This window comes from Hoplias malabaricus, chromosome Y (assembly GCF_029633855.1).
Source record: "Hoplias malabaricus isolate fHopMal1 chromosome Y, fHopMal1.hap1, whole genome shotgun sequence".
Classification (NCBI taxonomy): domain Eukaryota; kingdom Metazoa; phylum Chordata; class Actinopteri; order Characiformes; family Erythrinidae; genus Hoplias; species Hoplias malabaricus.
This window is the reverse complement of record NC_089820.1, coordinates 33,315,019-33,332,158: the sequence shown is the minus strand read 5'-3', so window position 1 is coordinate 33,332,158 and position 17,140 is coordinate 33,315,019. Positions and strand designations below refer to the sequence as shown.

Below are 17,140 nucleotides of genomic sequence, written 5' to 3'. Positions count from 1 at the left end.
TATAAGCATTAATAACCTGAGTTGGGTGCAGCTGTGGAATTGAGCAGGGTTTATATAACAGGGGAGGGGGGTGGTCGGGGATGGTATGAGCCCCGTAATTAAGACTCCGATGTTTGGGAAAGAGGGTACAAATAAAAACTTTGAGGGGCTTGAAACTTTATATATATGATTCTTACCTATAATGTTAAATTTTACAATATTCATGCGTGGAAGAATGTTTAAATGTGATTGCTAATATCCCTACGGTGGATTATACCATTCCTTAATAAGGTTAACCTGCGTTAAGCTTAAGACATGCCTCCTCTACCTCCGTGAAGCTGGCCCCTCATATGATGAGAAACGGAATAAAAACGTGTCCTTTCGTTAGTGCCGCAAAAATCTTCGTTTGTGTTGGTACCGTTTTTGAAGAATTAGACATTTAAAAACATTCAAACTTTATGGCTGAATAACTCACGAATTAAATTGGCACGAACGTTCATTTTAACGGCACAAACCAACACAAACGCAGCACTAACGAATGAGACCTGCGAATTGGACGTTGATGAGGGGCTGAGTGATATCACCGGTTTAAATAAATATTTCGTAGCCTAAAACGCAAGAAGTAAAAGAGCACAAATATTTATTTTAACGGCACTAACCAGCACCAATGCAGCACTAACGAATGAGACCACATTGAAGCGATTTGGACGTTGATGAGGGTTTGAGTGACGTCACTCGTTGAAACTTTATAGCTAAATAACTCAAGAATGAAAATGGCACGAACGTTACTTTTATCGGCACAAACGAGGAACTAACGTATGAGACTAATTTGGAGCGATTTGGATGTTGATGAGGGGCTGAGTGACGTCGTTGGAAACTTACGGCTGAATAACTCAAGAAGGAAATGGTTCTAGCGTACCTTTTAACGGCACAAACCAGCACAAACGAGGCACGAACGAATGAGACCACTTTGGCGCGATTTGGCCACTAATGAGGGGCTGCGTTACGTAACAGGTGATAAGATATAATGTCTAATTCTTCAAAAACGTTACCAGCACAAACGCAGCACTAACGAAAGGACACGTTTTTATTCCGTTTCTAATCATATGAGGGGCAAGCTTCACGGAGGTCTGATCTTACAGCAAGAAAAGTTTGGTTATGGTGTTTGTTTAAAACGTACACACTTGTTTCTTACTGGGTACAGAATCCCTTTAAATGCCATAGGACTTGAAGACTACACAGCGTTAACATGCTTCTCAGTGTTGATCTGCAGGGTGCAATCGTTTTTCCTGGCCACCAGATGTCACTTTCTGATGTCAAATTTCAATACTCCAGGCTCCAGTGCATTCAGAACAATCAGGAAAAACTCATAAAAGTCCAGTGTGGCTTCATGCGCCCATCACTAAGGATCAGTGCCTCAGTAAGTATTATGACTTGGACCCGTAGTGGAGTCGGGCCAAGTCATCTAAAGAGATGAGGATTATGACAGTTATGAGGATGTGCCGGAGGAAAGTTGGATCGGGACTGGAGCAGTGTGCTATTGGGTCTTGCTCTACAGCCAATCAGGGTGAAGGGCCTGCTTCTCCACCCATTTGGCATTTAAAGGGATACTGTACCGAATTAGAAACATTCGTAAACATCAGAATTGAACACTAATATGTTGGCATTACGTGTAGACAAGATAAATACACTATTTTTTGCAGTAAAAATTTAGGTCTGAAAGGACATTCAGAGAGGACATGAGTCCAGCTTAAATAACTTCAAATTAGTAAGAGGTACCAACTGAAATTTTCATGGTGAAAATAGACCCCTGGACAAACGTTTAAATATCCATGGATTGAATAACACAGACAATATTGGTAAAATTCAATTTAGCACTATATGTCAGTTGAATAGAAGCACTTAAGTTTGGTTTATTTGACTTTGTAAGCTGAGAAATAGGAAAAAGTGTAATGAACTTGCAATTTAGTAAGAAAATGTGAAATGGATCATAAAAGATTAATATATATTTAATATATATTTTTTGCAACTGGTGTAACAAAGTAGATTAAGATAATTTAATTAATGTGTAATTTGTATTTAAAAAACAAAATATTTAGTTCATACGTAGACTTGAGTTGCGAGCAGTTTTTGGGACTCTTATGTTGAAATGTTTGGCTGTGTAATTCTCTCAGGAATCGGCAGGAGCTCATTTCTGTGTTGACTTTGTTGTGGTAAGATACTCATTTAGTTTCTGAAGGCACAGTTGTGCTAAGTGTGTTACTGGTTTTGAAACAATGTATTTAAAAATATTACTAGTTGAAATAATTATTTTGTATACTTGCAAATTTGGTGATATTTAAGGTAGGGTTTGTTAGGTAGTAGAAATGTAGCATCATGTAATGGTACAGTGGCTGTTAGTGGTTAGCTCGCCTACTATTTGCATAAATGTTAAAAGTAGACTTTAGAAATTGTGTATTAGCAGTTATTTAGGTGTGTGTATGTGTAGTTACGTTATTACCCGTTGAAATGGGCGTTCTACTAAGGTATAGGTTTACGTTTGTGTTTGAAGATGAAATTATGTTTGTCACATGCACGTTAGGAGTTAGGTCGTTTGCTCGCTATCTAGTAAACAGAATGCTGACGTGCGTTTCACGTATGTGTCATTTTACATATACATATTGTTTGACTATCGTTGTGCATAAGGCTAAAGCTAAGGTCTTACCCACAAAGTTATTATTAAGACTCTCTGGTCCACCTTAAAAGATCGCCGTAGAGATACTTTTTTGGTGGATGCTGGTAATTAACTGATATTGAAGTTTAGTACGTGCAGGAACTTAGTAGTGCTAGTGTGACAGTGGAGAAAAATATCGTTTGTAGTCTCTGAAAAATTGATGAGAATCTGTTTAATTTAAAGCTTGTGTTAAATATGCTTGTTGTCCAGTGAACATGGCATAATGAGAATTGAACATTTGATGAAAGTCTCTATATTAAATAATAACATTTAGTGTAAAGCGTGTATGATAGGAAGCAGGGTTGGTTAATATTACTATAGTATAAATAAATATGACTTATCAAAATTCATGCTCAGCTATGAGACACTCCTAAAAGCTAAAGTTGTGACTATAAAACAGTTTGTGGAGTTTGGAGAATATGCACATAGTACTATTATTGTAATAGTAAAGCATTTACAGTGTCATTTCAAAATATGTAGCACAGTGAATGTCACATCAGCCTTTATATAGTAAAAGTTGTATAGTTAGTGGATTAGCTTTTTGATTAATTCTGACTACTTCAATAGTCAGTTGAATCTGAAGTTCATATATATATATATATGTGTGTGTAATAATTCATCAAACTTATTATTAACAAAATATATTTAACAATATTTTATTCGGGCGGTACGGTGGCGCAGCAGGTAGGTGTCGCAGTCACACAGCTCCAGGGGGAGCTTTCATTTTTGCATATTTACATTTACAGCATTTAGCAGATAATGTTATCCAGAGATACTCACAAAGTGCTTAGTGTTAATACAGAATGTGTGCTTAAGGTAGTTTAAGCTAGGTTAGACTATAAATTCACTCTGAAATCAGAGGCTTGTCAGAATAAGGGCCAGTGCAGATGCCTAGAAAGAACAAAAATGTATACGACAACATTCAGTTAGAAAAGTTTTCTTTGTTTTAATAAAATAATTTACAATGAATATTATTCTATTAGATTTAGATATGGTTAAACAGTTTTTTGATTATTAAATCATGATATAAACCAAAAAGGTAATATTTACTCTGGATTATAACAAATTAACAGTGGCATGTTTTTTTCATCCTCTGAATATTTCAGCTGTTATGAGCATTAGATTGTACTTTTTAGCACTTCCTGTAGACATATCTCTATTACCCACAGAAGCTCATTTGGTGTTGCACAGTTTGTGTTGGTCATCCTACACTCCATTAGTTGTCACAGGTTGCTGTAAGTTAGATATTTTTGGTCTGTGAACAACTGTTAATCCAGCAGGAACACTGAGGTTTTTTAAAAACTTCAGCAGCTTTTGCTTCTAGTAGCGAAAAGCACCATAACTCACCACAACAATTCAGATAACAGTTGTTTTGTGGTAATCAGTTGGGGTTGTTGATCATTGAAGAACTGGGTAACAAGGGCTTAATGTATGTAGCTTAAAACAACATATTTATAATGTATAAATTATTAAAATAAATGTATTATTTTACATTTAAATCCAAATATAGTCGTTAACTGTGAACTCTTTTTGTCTGTGTTTTGCGAAATTGCCGATTGCAGAAACAGAGTATTTGAGAGGAACCAGTGGTCAAGGTATGTTTTGTATAGGAATCATCAACTTTGTAGTGTGTTATATGCATAAACTATGATAATTTAGCTTAAATAGTTGTATAAAGAAAGGGCACAAACAATGTTCTTGTAAAATGTATTGTATTCATCATTAATATGTACCATGGCTGTTTCATTTCATGTAGCCAGCTGAGATATTGTATGAAATATTTGAAGACTCCAAAAGGAATATTGGAAATTTGTGGGGGGGGGGGGGTTGCATAGTTATATACTGTGTAAATAATCTACTGTCTGAAAGCAAAAACAGTGAATTTTCTCATCCTTGAGTGTTAGAGTCTTATGCTTATTTTTTCACCTGTGTTTTTTATTTTTAAGTTCTTTGTTACATACTTCTTTTGTAGTCTAAGTATATAATTGCATTTACGAACAAATATATTGCAAAAACAAGTGTGCAGTATTGTGATGCATTTGAAACATTTGTCATATGTATCTTATTCAGTGCTTATGAATGCATAATGTAATAATGTACTAATAAGGAGAAAAGAAAATGTTTACATTTCATTTTACATTTTTTTTGAGGATACCAAAATCTGCTTTATTTCTGAGCATGGCCTGTACAACAGCTGATTAATATTAAGGGTAATGTGGAGTACATATACCATTATTAAAAAATTAGTACTGGTTTCAAAAGAGTACACTTGTTGAAGTTGTGTGCAAGAGTGGATTGTATGCTGCTGTGCCAAAGAAGGATGCATGGTCTCTTCTGGAAGTCTGCTGGATGAACAGAAATAAGAACTGCACAACATACATTTCATAAGTACAGTTGAAAATCCATGTTCATTGTAGAATAATTAACATGTCACTTAAGATATTGTAATCACTACATATGCCATTGCTTACTATAAGAAGAATATTTAAGAAGTATTTGTTGTGAACATATGTATTGCTATATTCCCTGTATGTGAGTGTTAACATTAAGGATGTTTTTTTTTATTTTATTTTAATTTATCTATTTATTTATTTATTTTGAGGTAGGGGTTATGTATTTGTGTTCTTTGAGGTACTTTAGTTATGTAACACCATATTTTGGAGTATGAAATAGGGGAAAGTAGTGTACAATGTACTAAAGTCATTTTAAAATCTGTCATGTATACAGTTTTTGGTGCTTTTAACATTATGTACTAGCAACATTAAATGCCATCTACAACAGGTGACCAATGGTTTGAGTAATGTTCATATAGTATAAAATTGCTTTTATGACTTAAAGTGTGCAGTTGTTTAAATTTGAAAGACATGGATTGTGTGCTGCTGTGTTGTCTCTTTGATGAACTTGCATTTAAGCACTACATTAATGAACATGTTAAGAAATATTAATTACTACAAATAATGTGTGGTTGTACTTTATCAACTATTAAATAGAATAGTCAGTTTGTATTGTAAATGTGTAACATTTTTACTTCTGTACATAGAGTACTGAATTAAAATTAATAAGTAATGTCACTTAAAAAGCTGTAACAAAAAAAGAATTAGATAACAGCTTTTATGGGAACAAATGTTTAACTCTATGCATAATAGTAAACCTGTTAAATAGTGTATGGTGTAATAAATGTTGATTTACCAGGAATATAAAGTTGGCATGGCTTACAATATAAAGTTAACATTTGTTTGTTCAAATTGACATGTACCATGTTTTATAAAATAACTTTTAGTAATGGATGTGTTCATGTTGTAAATATATAATTTAGTGAGAGGTATTTTATCATATTTAGAAGTCAATTGGAGTCATGTAGGCCTACAAGTTTTAAATACTAATGTTTTGTGTATTTACATTTTATATATTTTCAGATGCCCCGTACCAAAGCTTCCAAGAGGTCAGCTGCTGCAAAGAAGAGGCTAGCAGACAGAGTTGTGTCTCAGACTGACGGGGTTATGTCTTCATCCCCTGACAAAAAGATCCTCACTGACTTTGTTCCTGTGAGCCATAGTTCACCTGTTTTTCAGGCAGCAGCTGATACTTCCTTAGCTTTGACTGACGGGGTTACGCTTTCATCCCCTGACAAAAAAGCCGTGACTGACAGGGTTATGCCTTTTCCCCATTATGAAAAGGTCTGTGACACAAGTGTGCTCCCATGTAGCACATCTAACAATCATTACTTTGGTGATACGCTTGGTGATGAAATGATATTTGCCTTCGGGTCGAATTCTGTCATTAATTCTGTCAAAAACCTTGCCATTAAGTCTGCGAAAACTGCAAAACATTCCAATGAAAATCATGTGTTTTCAAATGTTTCCGATGTACATTCTCAGGTGCAGATAGTAAGAGGTTCTTTTCATCAAGCACACCCACGGTTTGGCATTAATAGCAATAAACAATGTGTTGCTAACAGTGTGACTGCTATTATGACAGCTAAAGTCAGGAATGTGCTGACTTGGACAACGAGAGACCTGGATGACGTGCTGCTAAATGGAGACAGATTGTATAGTAGCATTAGAGATGCAGACAGAATTCATGATGCTTCAGGATACCTGTTTGTTCGAGATTTGCCTACAAAATATACATTACATGGTCATAAGTTTGAACTGAACTACAGTGATGAAATATTTACAGGACTGTTTGGTGTAACTGAATATGGGGATATGCAGAATGTGTTTATGCGTCATGATGAAGCATTAGTAAGAGTGTTATCACAGTTTGAGGCTTGTTTGTTTACTGTGAAAGTGAATACATGTGCTATCATCAAACAGGACTCATGGTATGTGATTATTGACTCACACGCACGAAACACAGATGGAACAACTAACCAAGATTCAGGTAAAAGCTTAGTAGCTTGTCATGCTAACATGGAGTCTCTGCTAAACCACATCTTAATCATGACTGAAGTCAAGCCAGCCTCCACTTGGAAAAGCTTGGTCAAGCCAGCCCCCACTTAGATTTGGTGGAACGTCGTATTCTGAACATTACGGTAATAGCGTGCAGAGGAACAAATTTCTAAATAAAAGCCAAAAGTCAATGACAGGAAATGTATGTAATAATAAATAATTTTCTAAACAAATAATAAATGGATAAACAACAAATATTTGCTATTTTGTGGAAATGATGAAGATTTTAGGACATGACTCTCAAGTCACTCTGATGTGCCATTTAAAAAAAAGGCCCTTTGTGTAGTCCTATGTCTGTAAATTTATTTCCAAATTTAAATAATTATTAAAAAGAAACCTTTAGTTTGCACAGAACAATTTCACTTCATAATCATAGTACCACACCTGATTATGTCACTCACTTAATATGAAGTCATTCTGATGTGTCATTTCAAAATAAAGGCCCTTTGAATTGTCCCATTTCTGTAAATTTAATTTCAAATGTAAATAATTATTAAAAAGAAACCTTTAGTTTGCACAGAACAATTTCACTTCATAATCATAGTACCACACCTGATTATGTCACTCACTTAATATGAAGTCATTCTGATGTATCATTCCAAAATAAAGGCCCTTTGAATTGTCCCATGTCTGTAAAATTAATTTCAAATTTAAATAAATATTAAAAGGAAACCTTTAGCTTGCACAGAACAATTTCACTTCATAATCATAGTACAACACCTGATTATGTCACTCATGTAATATGAAGTCATTCTGATGTGTCATTTCAAAATAAAGGCCATTTGAATTGTCCCATTTCTGTAAATTTAATTCCAAATTTAAATAATTATTAAAAGGAAACCTTTAGTTTGCACAGAACAACTTCACTTCATAATCATAGTACAACACCTGATTATGTCACTCATGTAATATGAAGTCATTCTGATGTGTCATTTCAAAATAAAAGCCCATTGAATTGTCCCATTTCTGTAAATTAATTTCCAAATTTAAATAATTATTAAAAAGAAACCTTTAGTTTGCACAGAACAAGTTCACTTCATAATCATAGTACCACATCTGATTATGTCACTCACTGAATATCAAGTCATTCTGATGTGTCATTTCAAAATAAAGGCCCTTTGAATTGTCCCATTTCTGTAAATTTATTTCCAAATTTAAATAATTATTAAAAGGAAACCTTTAGTTTGCACAGAACAATTTCACTTCATAATCATAGTACCACACCTTATTATGTCACTCACTTCATATGAAGTCATTCTGATGTGTCATTTCAAAATAAAAGCTCTTTGAATTGTCCCATTTCTCTAAATTTATTTCCAAAATTTAGATCATTATTAAAAAGAAACCTTTAGATTGCACAGACCAATTTCATTTCATAGTCATAGTACAACACCTGATTATGTCACTCATGTAATATGAAGTCATTCTGATGTGTCATTTCAAAATAAAGGCCCTTTGAATTGTTCCATTTCTGTAAATTAATTTCCAAATTTAAATAATTATTAAAAAGAAACCTTTAGTTTGCACAGAACAATTTCACTTCATAATCATAGTACCACATCTGATTATGTCACTCACTGAATATCAAGTCATTCTGATGTGTCATTTCAAAATAAAGGCCCTTTGAATTGTCCCATTTCTGTAAATTTATTTCCAAATTTAAATAATTATTAAAAAGAAACCTTTAGTTTGCACAGAACAATTTCACTTCATAATCATAGTACCACACCTGATTATGTCACTCACTTCATATGAAGTCATTCTGATGTGTCATTTCAAAATAAAAGCCCATTGAATTGTCCCATTTCTGTAAATTTATTTCCAAATTTAAATAATTATTAAAAAGAAACCTTTAGTTTGCACAGAACAAGTTCACTTCATAATCATAGTACCACATCTGATTATGTCACTCACTGAATATCAAGTCATTCTGATGTGTCATTTCAAAATAAAGGCCCTTTGAATTGTCCCATTTCTGTAAATTTATTTCCAAATTTAAATAATTATTAAAAGGAAACCTTTAGTTTGCACAGAACAATTTCACTTCATAATCATAGTACCACACCTTATTATGTCACTCACTTCATATGAAGTCATTCTGATGTGTCATTTCAAAATAAAAGCTCTTTGAAATGTCCCATTTCTGTAAATTTATTTCCAAAATTTAGATCATTATTAAAAAGAAACCTTTAGATTGCACAGACCAATTTCATTTCATAGTCATAGTACAACACCTGATTATGTCACTCATGTAATATGAAGTCATTCTGATGTGTCATTTCAAAATAAAGGCCCTTTGAATTGTTCCATTTCTGTAAATTAATTTCCAAATTTAAATAATTATTAAAAAGAAACCTTTAGTTTGCACAGAACAATTTCACTTCATAATCATAGTACCACATCTGATTATGTCACTCACTGAATATCAAGTCATTCTGATGTGTCATTTCAAAATAAAGGCCCTTTGAATTGTCCCATTTCTGTAATTTTATTTCCAAATTTAAATAATTATTAAAAAGAAACCTTTAGTTTGCACAGAACAATTTCACTTCATAATCATAGTACCACACCTGATTATGTCACTCACTTCATATGAAGTCATTCTGATGTGTCATTTCAAAATAAAAGCCCATTGAATTGTCCCATTTCTGTAAATTTATTTCCAAATTTAAATAATTATTAAAAGGAAACCTTTAGTTTGCACAGAACAATTTCACTTCATAATCATAGTACCACACCTGATTATGTCACTCACTTCATATGAAGTCATTCTGATGTGTCATTTTCAAAATAAAAGCTCTTTGAATTGTCCCATTTCTGTAAATTTATTTCCAAAATTTAGATCATTATTAAAAAGAAACCTTTAGATTGCACAGACCAATTTCATTTCATAGTCATAGTACAACACCTGATTATGTCACTCACTTCATATGAAGTCATTCTGATGTGTCATTTCAAAATAAAAGCTCTTTGAATTGTCCCATTTCTGTAAATATAATTTCAAATGTAAATAATTATTAAAAAGAAACCTTTAGTTTGCACAGAACAACTTCACTTCATAATCATAGTACCACACCTGATTATGTCACTCACTTCATATGAAGTCATTCTGATGTGTCATTTCAAAATAAAAGCCCATTGAATTGTCCCATATCTGTAAATTTAATTCCACATTTAAATAATTATTAAAAGGAAACCTTTAGTTTGCACAGAACAATTTCACTTCATAATCATAGTACCACATCTGATTATGTCACTCACTGAATATCAAGTCATTCTGATGTGTCATTTCAAAATAAAGGCCCTTTGAATTGTCCCATTTCTGTAAATTTATTTCCAAATTTAAATAATTATTAAAAAGAAACCTTTAGTTTGCACAGAACAATTTCACTTCATAATCATAGTACCACACCTGATTATGTCACTCACTTCATATGAAGTCATTCTGATGTGTCATTTCAAAATAAAAGCCCATTGAATTGTCCCATTTCTGTAAATTTATTTCCAAATTTAAATAATTATTAAAAGGAAACCTTTAGTTTGCACAGAACAATTTCACTTCATAATCATAGTACCACACCTGATTATGTCACTCACTTCATATGAAGTCATTCTGATGTGTCATTTCAAAATAAAAGCTCTTTGAATTGTCCCATTTCTGTAAATTTATTTCCAAAATTTAGATCATTATTAAAAAGAAACCTTTAGTTTGCACAGAACAATTTCACTTCATAATCATAGTACCACACCTGATTATGTCACTCATTAAATATAAAGTCATTCTGATGTGTCATTTCAAAATAAAAGCTCTTTGATTTGTCCCATTTCTGTAAATTTAATTTCAAATGTAAATAATTATTAAAAAGAAACCTTTAGTTTGCACAGAACAACTTCACTTCATAATCATAGTACCACACCTGATTATGTCACTCACTTCATATGAAGTCATTCTGATGTGTCATTCCAAAATAAAGGCCATTTGAATTGTCCCATTTCTGTAAATTTAATTCCAAATTTAAATAATTATTAAAAAGAAACCTTTAGTTTGCACAGAACAACTTCACTTCATAATCATAGTACCACACCTGATTATGTCACTCACTTAATATGAAGTCATTCTGATGTGTCATTTCAAAATAAAAGCCCATTGAATTGTCCCATTTCTGTAAATTTATTTCCAAATTTAAATAATTATTAAAAGGAAACCTTTAGTTTGCACAGAACAATTTCACTTCATAATCATAGTACCACACCTGATTATGTCACTCACTTCATATGAAGTCATTCTGATGTGTCATTTCAAAATAAAAGCTCTTTGAATTGTCCCATTTCTGTAAATTTAATTCCAAATTTATATCATTATTAAATGTGAACCATTAGTTTGCACAGAACAATTTCACTTCATAATCATAGTACCACACCTGATTATGTCACTCACTGAATATGAAGTCATTCTGGTGTGCCATTTTAAAAAAGAACTATTGTAAATGATCACATTTCAGCTATATTCACTCCGGATGTTGGAATTGTTATTAAAAGGAATCCTCCAGTTTGCACACACCACTTTCACTTTATAATGAAAGTACACCCCCTAAATATATGTCTCTCACTTAATATCAAGTCATTCTTGTGTGCCATTTCAGATTAGGACCACTGTAATCAATCAGATTTAAATTATATTCACTGTAGATGTTGAGATTGTTAATAAAAGGAATCCTCCAGTTTGTAAACACTACTTTCACTTCATAATGATAGTACAGCACATGCAAGCATCAATCATTTAATGTCATACTATTGTAGTGTGTCTAATTTGTTCATCCACTCATTACATCCAGATCACATTACTGATATAATGCACGACGCGGTTCCTCAGCGCCTTCAAGAGTAGTTGACTCATGTACCGAGTGATTACTCCAGTGTGAATCGAAGGAACTGGCGTTAGAAGCGTGCTGGAGTCACCCCCTCGCTGGTGGATTACCCCTTCAGGTCCGGGGAATTTTTTTTGGGGGGGGGTTAAGGGTGGGGGCTGTTAGCCTCCGACTTCAGGACAAGGGAAGTGAGGCTAACGGGCGCACCTCTGGGGGATCCATGGTTAAAGAAATCCCTCAAGAGTTCGCCCATCAGACCCCCTAAACCCTTAACAGTTCCAGTACAGGACGTCGTTGCAGGGCCCCCTGCCTCCGTGGACGTTGTCGCAGGGCCCCCTGCCTCCGTGGCGTCGTCGCAGGGCCCCCTGCCTCCGTGGACGTCGTCGCAGGGCCCCCTGCCTCCGTGGACGTCGTCGCAGGGCCTCCTGCCTCCGTGGACGTCGTCGCAGGGCCTCCTGTCTCTGTGGACGTCGTCGCAGGGCCTCTTGTCTCCGTGGACGTCATCGCAGGGCCCTCTGCTCCCAAGGATGTCGCTGCACTCCCTCCTGATCTCCAGGAGAAGCTTGCAAGCCTCTTGGCACGTCTGGAGGTCTCCGTGAAGGCGGCACCCGCAGCTCCTGTCTCCGTGAAGGCGGCACCAGCCGCTCCTGTCTCTGTGAAGGCGGCACCAGCTGCTCCTGTCTCCGTGAAGGTGGCACCAGCCGCTCCTGGACCCGTGACTGTGGCTCCGGCCGCTTCTGCACCCGTGACTGTGGCTCCGGCCGCTTCTCCACCCGTGACTGTGGCTTTTTTTACACATTTAAAATATTCCGAAAGATGGTTCTTCATGGAACCAATAGTACTTCTCCTATGGCGTCACTCAGTGAATGTCACGATTAGCGGGGCAGACTGAGGGAGGCGGACGCACTTGCTAAAACACAGTAATTTTAATGAAACAAAAGATACAACAAAACAAAGACTGGCAACTACGGAAACAACTAGACATATGAAATGAATTGAGGAAAACAACAGAGACAGACCAAACTAAGAAACAAGACACAGATACACTGGAGGCGAAACAACGATACTTAGAGGAAAGAAATGACAAGGCTTGGGGAGAAAAACAAAATGACATGACTACAAATGAGAATTACACAAACCGACATGACTTTGGAATCAAAATGAAACGACTAGGAAACAAAAACAACCTGACTTGAAGTGGGAGAGAAACAACACCATATGACTATGAAAAAGGAAGAAACAAAATGACTGGGAAACTAAACGAAACGTCTTGACTAGGAAGTTAACAACACAAAACGAAACGACATGACTTGACTGGGAAAGAGCAAAACAAATGACCGATAACAGGAAGTGACACAAGGGAACTTAAATACTACATACAAACGAGACACACCTGAGACAGATAACGAGGACAGCGGACAAGGAGGTGGAACAAAGGCGGGACATGGGCGGAGACAAGGACAACAGACACAACAGAACAGACACAGGAGCTGGGGACATGACCGGACCGGATATAGGAGACTGGACACAGGACAGGACAGGAGGCTGACAAAGGGAGGCTACAGGAGAAGAGACTTGGGACAAGACAGAGGACAGAAACGGGACAAGACAGAACTAGAGACGGGTGATGAAATACTGGAATGAAGAGGGGGACGGACTGGAGACAAAACTGGAGAGCAGACGGGACTGAACGGGTGACTGAAAAAAGGGAAAAGGAGACAGGACTTGAGACTGGAAAGGACTAGACAGGACACATGAGACTGGACCGGAGCAGGAAACTGGACAGGGTGCTTGACATTGGATAGGACAATGGATGGGAACGGGGATTGGATGAGACTAGGAACTGGAGACAGAAGCAGGTGACTGAACAGGTTTAGGGACAGAAGACTGGACATGGGCAGGTGACAGGACAGGGGACTGGAATGGAGACAGAACATGTGGCAGAACTGGGTAATGGGACTGGACAGGAGCAGAGACTGGTGACGAGACAGGGGACATAACTGAGGACAGGACAGAACCAGAGACAGAAGATTGGACAGGAGCAGGGGACAGGACAGTGGACTGGAAGGGAGACAAGACAAGTGACTGAACAGGAGACAGGACATTTGATTGAACACTGGATGTATACGGGGACTGGACATGAGGCAGGACAGGTGACGGGACTGGGTGTTGGGAATGGACAGGAGACTGGACTTGAGACAGGACAGAGGGTTGAAATGGAGACTGGACTGAAGACAAGACAGGTGAAGAGACAGGTGATAAGACATAAGACTGAAATGTGGACTGGACTGGATTAACAGGGGACTGGATAAGACTTGGCAGGGGAACAGGGACCAGGACGTTTACCGGGACTGACACGAACACAGTGACAGGGACGGGAACAGAGACAAAGGCAGACACAGGTACAGGGACGAGGACTAAGACAGGAACCAGGACAGGAACAGACATGGGAATCAAAACAACTGGGGGATGCCCAGGACTGGCAAATGTCTGAGGGGAAGTCTGAGGAACCAGCCTGGGCACAGTTATGGGGACACGACCTGAAGCGACCAGAGTCACAGTCACGGGTGCAGAAGCGGCCGGAGCCACAGTCACGGGTCCAGGAGCGGCTGGTGCCACCTTCACGGAGACAGGAGCAGCTGGTGCCGCCTTCACAGAGACAGGAGCGGCTGGTGCCGCCTTCACGGAGACAGGAGCTGCGGGTGCCGCCTTCACGGAGACCTCCAGACGTGCCAAGAGGCTTGCAAGCTTCTCCTGGAGATCAGGAGGGAGTGCAGCGACATCCTTGGGAGCAGAGGGCCCTGCGATGACGTCCACGGAGACAAGAGGCCCTGCGACGACGTCCACAGAGACAGGAGGCCCTGCGACGACGTCCACGGAGGCAGGAGGCCCTGCGACGACGTCCACGGAGGCAGGGGGCCCTGCGACGACGTCCACGGAGGCAGGGGGCCCTGCGACGACGCCACGGAGGCAGGGGGCCCTGCGACAACGTCCACGGAGGCAGGGGGCCCTGCAACGACGTCCTGTACTGGAACTGTTAAGGGTTTAGGGGGTCTGATGGGCGAACTCTTGAGGGATTTCTTTAACCATGGATCCCCCAGAGGTGCGCCCGTTAGCCTCACTTCCCTTGTCCTGAAGTCGGAGGCTAACAGCCCCCACCCTTAACCCCCCCCCAAAAAAAATTCCCCGGACCTGAAGGGGTAATCCACCAGCGAGGGGGTGACTCCAGCACGCTTCTAACGCCAGTTCCTTCGATTCACACTGGAGTAATCACTCGGTACATGAGTCAACTACTCTTGAAGGCGCTGAGGAACCGCGTCGTGCATTATATCAGTAATGTGATCTGGATGTAATGAGTGGATGAACAAATTAGACACACTACAATAGTATGACATTAAATGATTGATGCTTGCATGTGCTGTACTATCATTATGAAGTGAAAGTAGTGTTTACAAACTGGAGGATTCCTTTTATTAACAATCTCAACATCTACAGTGAATATAATTTAAATCTGATTGATTACAGTGGTCCTAATCTGAAATGGCACACAAGAATGACTTGATATTAAGTGAGAGACATATATTTAGGGGGTGTACTTTCATTATAAAGTGAAAGTGGTGTGTGCAAACTGGAGGATTCCTTTTAATAACAATTCCAACATCCGGAGTGAATATAGCTGAAATGTGATCATTTACAATAGTTCTTTTTTAAAATGGCACACCAGAATGACTTCATATTCAGTGAGTGACATAATCAGGTGTGGTACTATGATTATGAAGTGAAATTGTTCTGTGCAAACTAATGGTTCACATTTAATAATGATATAAATTTGGAATTAAATTTACAGAAATGGGACAATTCAAAGAGCTTTTATTTTGAAATGACACATCAGAATGACTTCATATGAAGTGAGTGACATAATCAGGTGTGGTACTATGATTATGAAGTGAAATTGTTCTGTGCAAACTAAAGGTTTCCTTTTAATAATTATTTAAATTTGGAAATAAATTTACAGAAATGGGACAATTCAAATGGCCTTTATTTTGGAATGACACATCAGAATGACTTCATATGAAGTGAGTGACATAATCAGGTGTGGTACTATGATTATGAAGTGAAATTGTTCTGTGCAAACTAAAGGTTTCCTTTTAATAATTATTTAAATTTGGAAATAAATTTACAGAAATGGGACAATTCAAATGGCCTTTATTTTGGAATGACACATCAGAATGACTTCATATGAAGTGAGTGACATAATCAGGTGTGGTACTATGATTATGAAGTGAAATTGTTCTGTGCAAACTAAAGGTTTCCTTTTAATAATTATTTAAATGTGGAATTAAATTTACAGATATGGGACAATTCAATGGGCTTTTATTTTGAAATGACACATCAGAATGACTTTATATTTAATGAGTGACATAATCAGGTGTTGTACTATGATTATGAAGTGAAATTGTTCTGTGCAAACTAAAGGTTTCCTTTTAATAATTATTTAAATTTGAAATTAATTTTACAGACATGGGACAATTCAAAGGGCCTTTATTTTGGAATGATACATCAGAATGACTTCATATTAAGTGAGTGACATAATCAGGTGTGGTACTATGATTATGAAGTGAAATTGTTCTGTGCAAACTAAAGGTTTCTTTTTAATAATTATTTACATTTGAAATTAAATTTACAGAAATGGGACAATTCAAAGGGCCTTTATTTTGAAATGACACATCAGAATGACTTCATATTAAGTGAGTGACATAATCAGGTGTGGTACTATGATTATGAAGTGAAATTGTTCTGTGCAAACTAAAGGTTTCTTTTTAATAATTATTTAAATTTGGAAATAAATTTACAGACATAGAACTACACAAAGGGCCTTTTTTTTAAATGGCACATCAGAGTGACTTGAGAGTCATGTCCTAAAACCTTCATCATTTAAAAAATAGCAAATATTTGTTGTTTATCCATTTATTATTTGTTTAGAAAATTATTTATTATTACATACATTTCCTGTCATTGACTTTTGGCTTTTATTTAGAAATTTGTTCCTCTGCACGCTATTACCGTAATGTTCAGAATACGACGTTCCACCAAATCTAAGTGGGGGCTGGCTTGACCAAGCTTTTCCA

At 36.9% G+C, this 17,140-nt stretch overlaps 1 long non-coding RNA gene across 1 annotated transcript; it reads left to right on the top strand.

Moving 5' to 3' along the window:
• Nucleotides 1–2,158: 2,158 nt before the first annotated feature.
• Nucleotides 2,159–7,005, top strand: LOC136677731 (uncharacterized). The gene is made up of 3 exons (XR_010796417.1): nt 2,159–2,192; nt 4,255–4,287; nt 6,109–7,005. It is a non-coding gene; the product is annotated as an uncharacterized lncRNA (long non-coding RNA).
• The last annotated feature ends 10,135 nt before the right edge of the window (nt 7,006–17,140 follow it).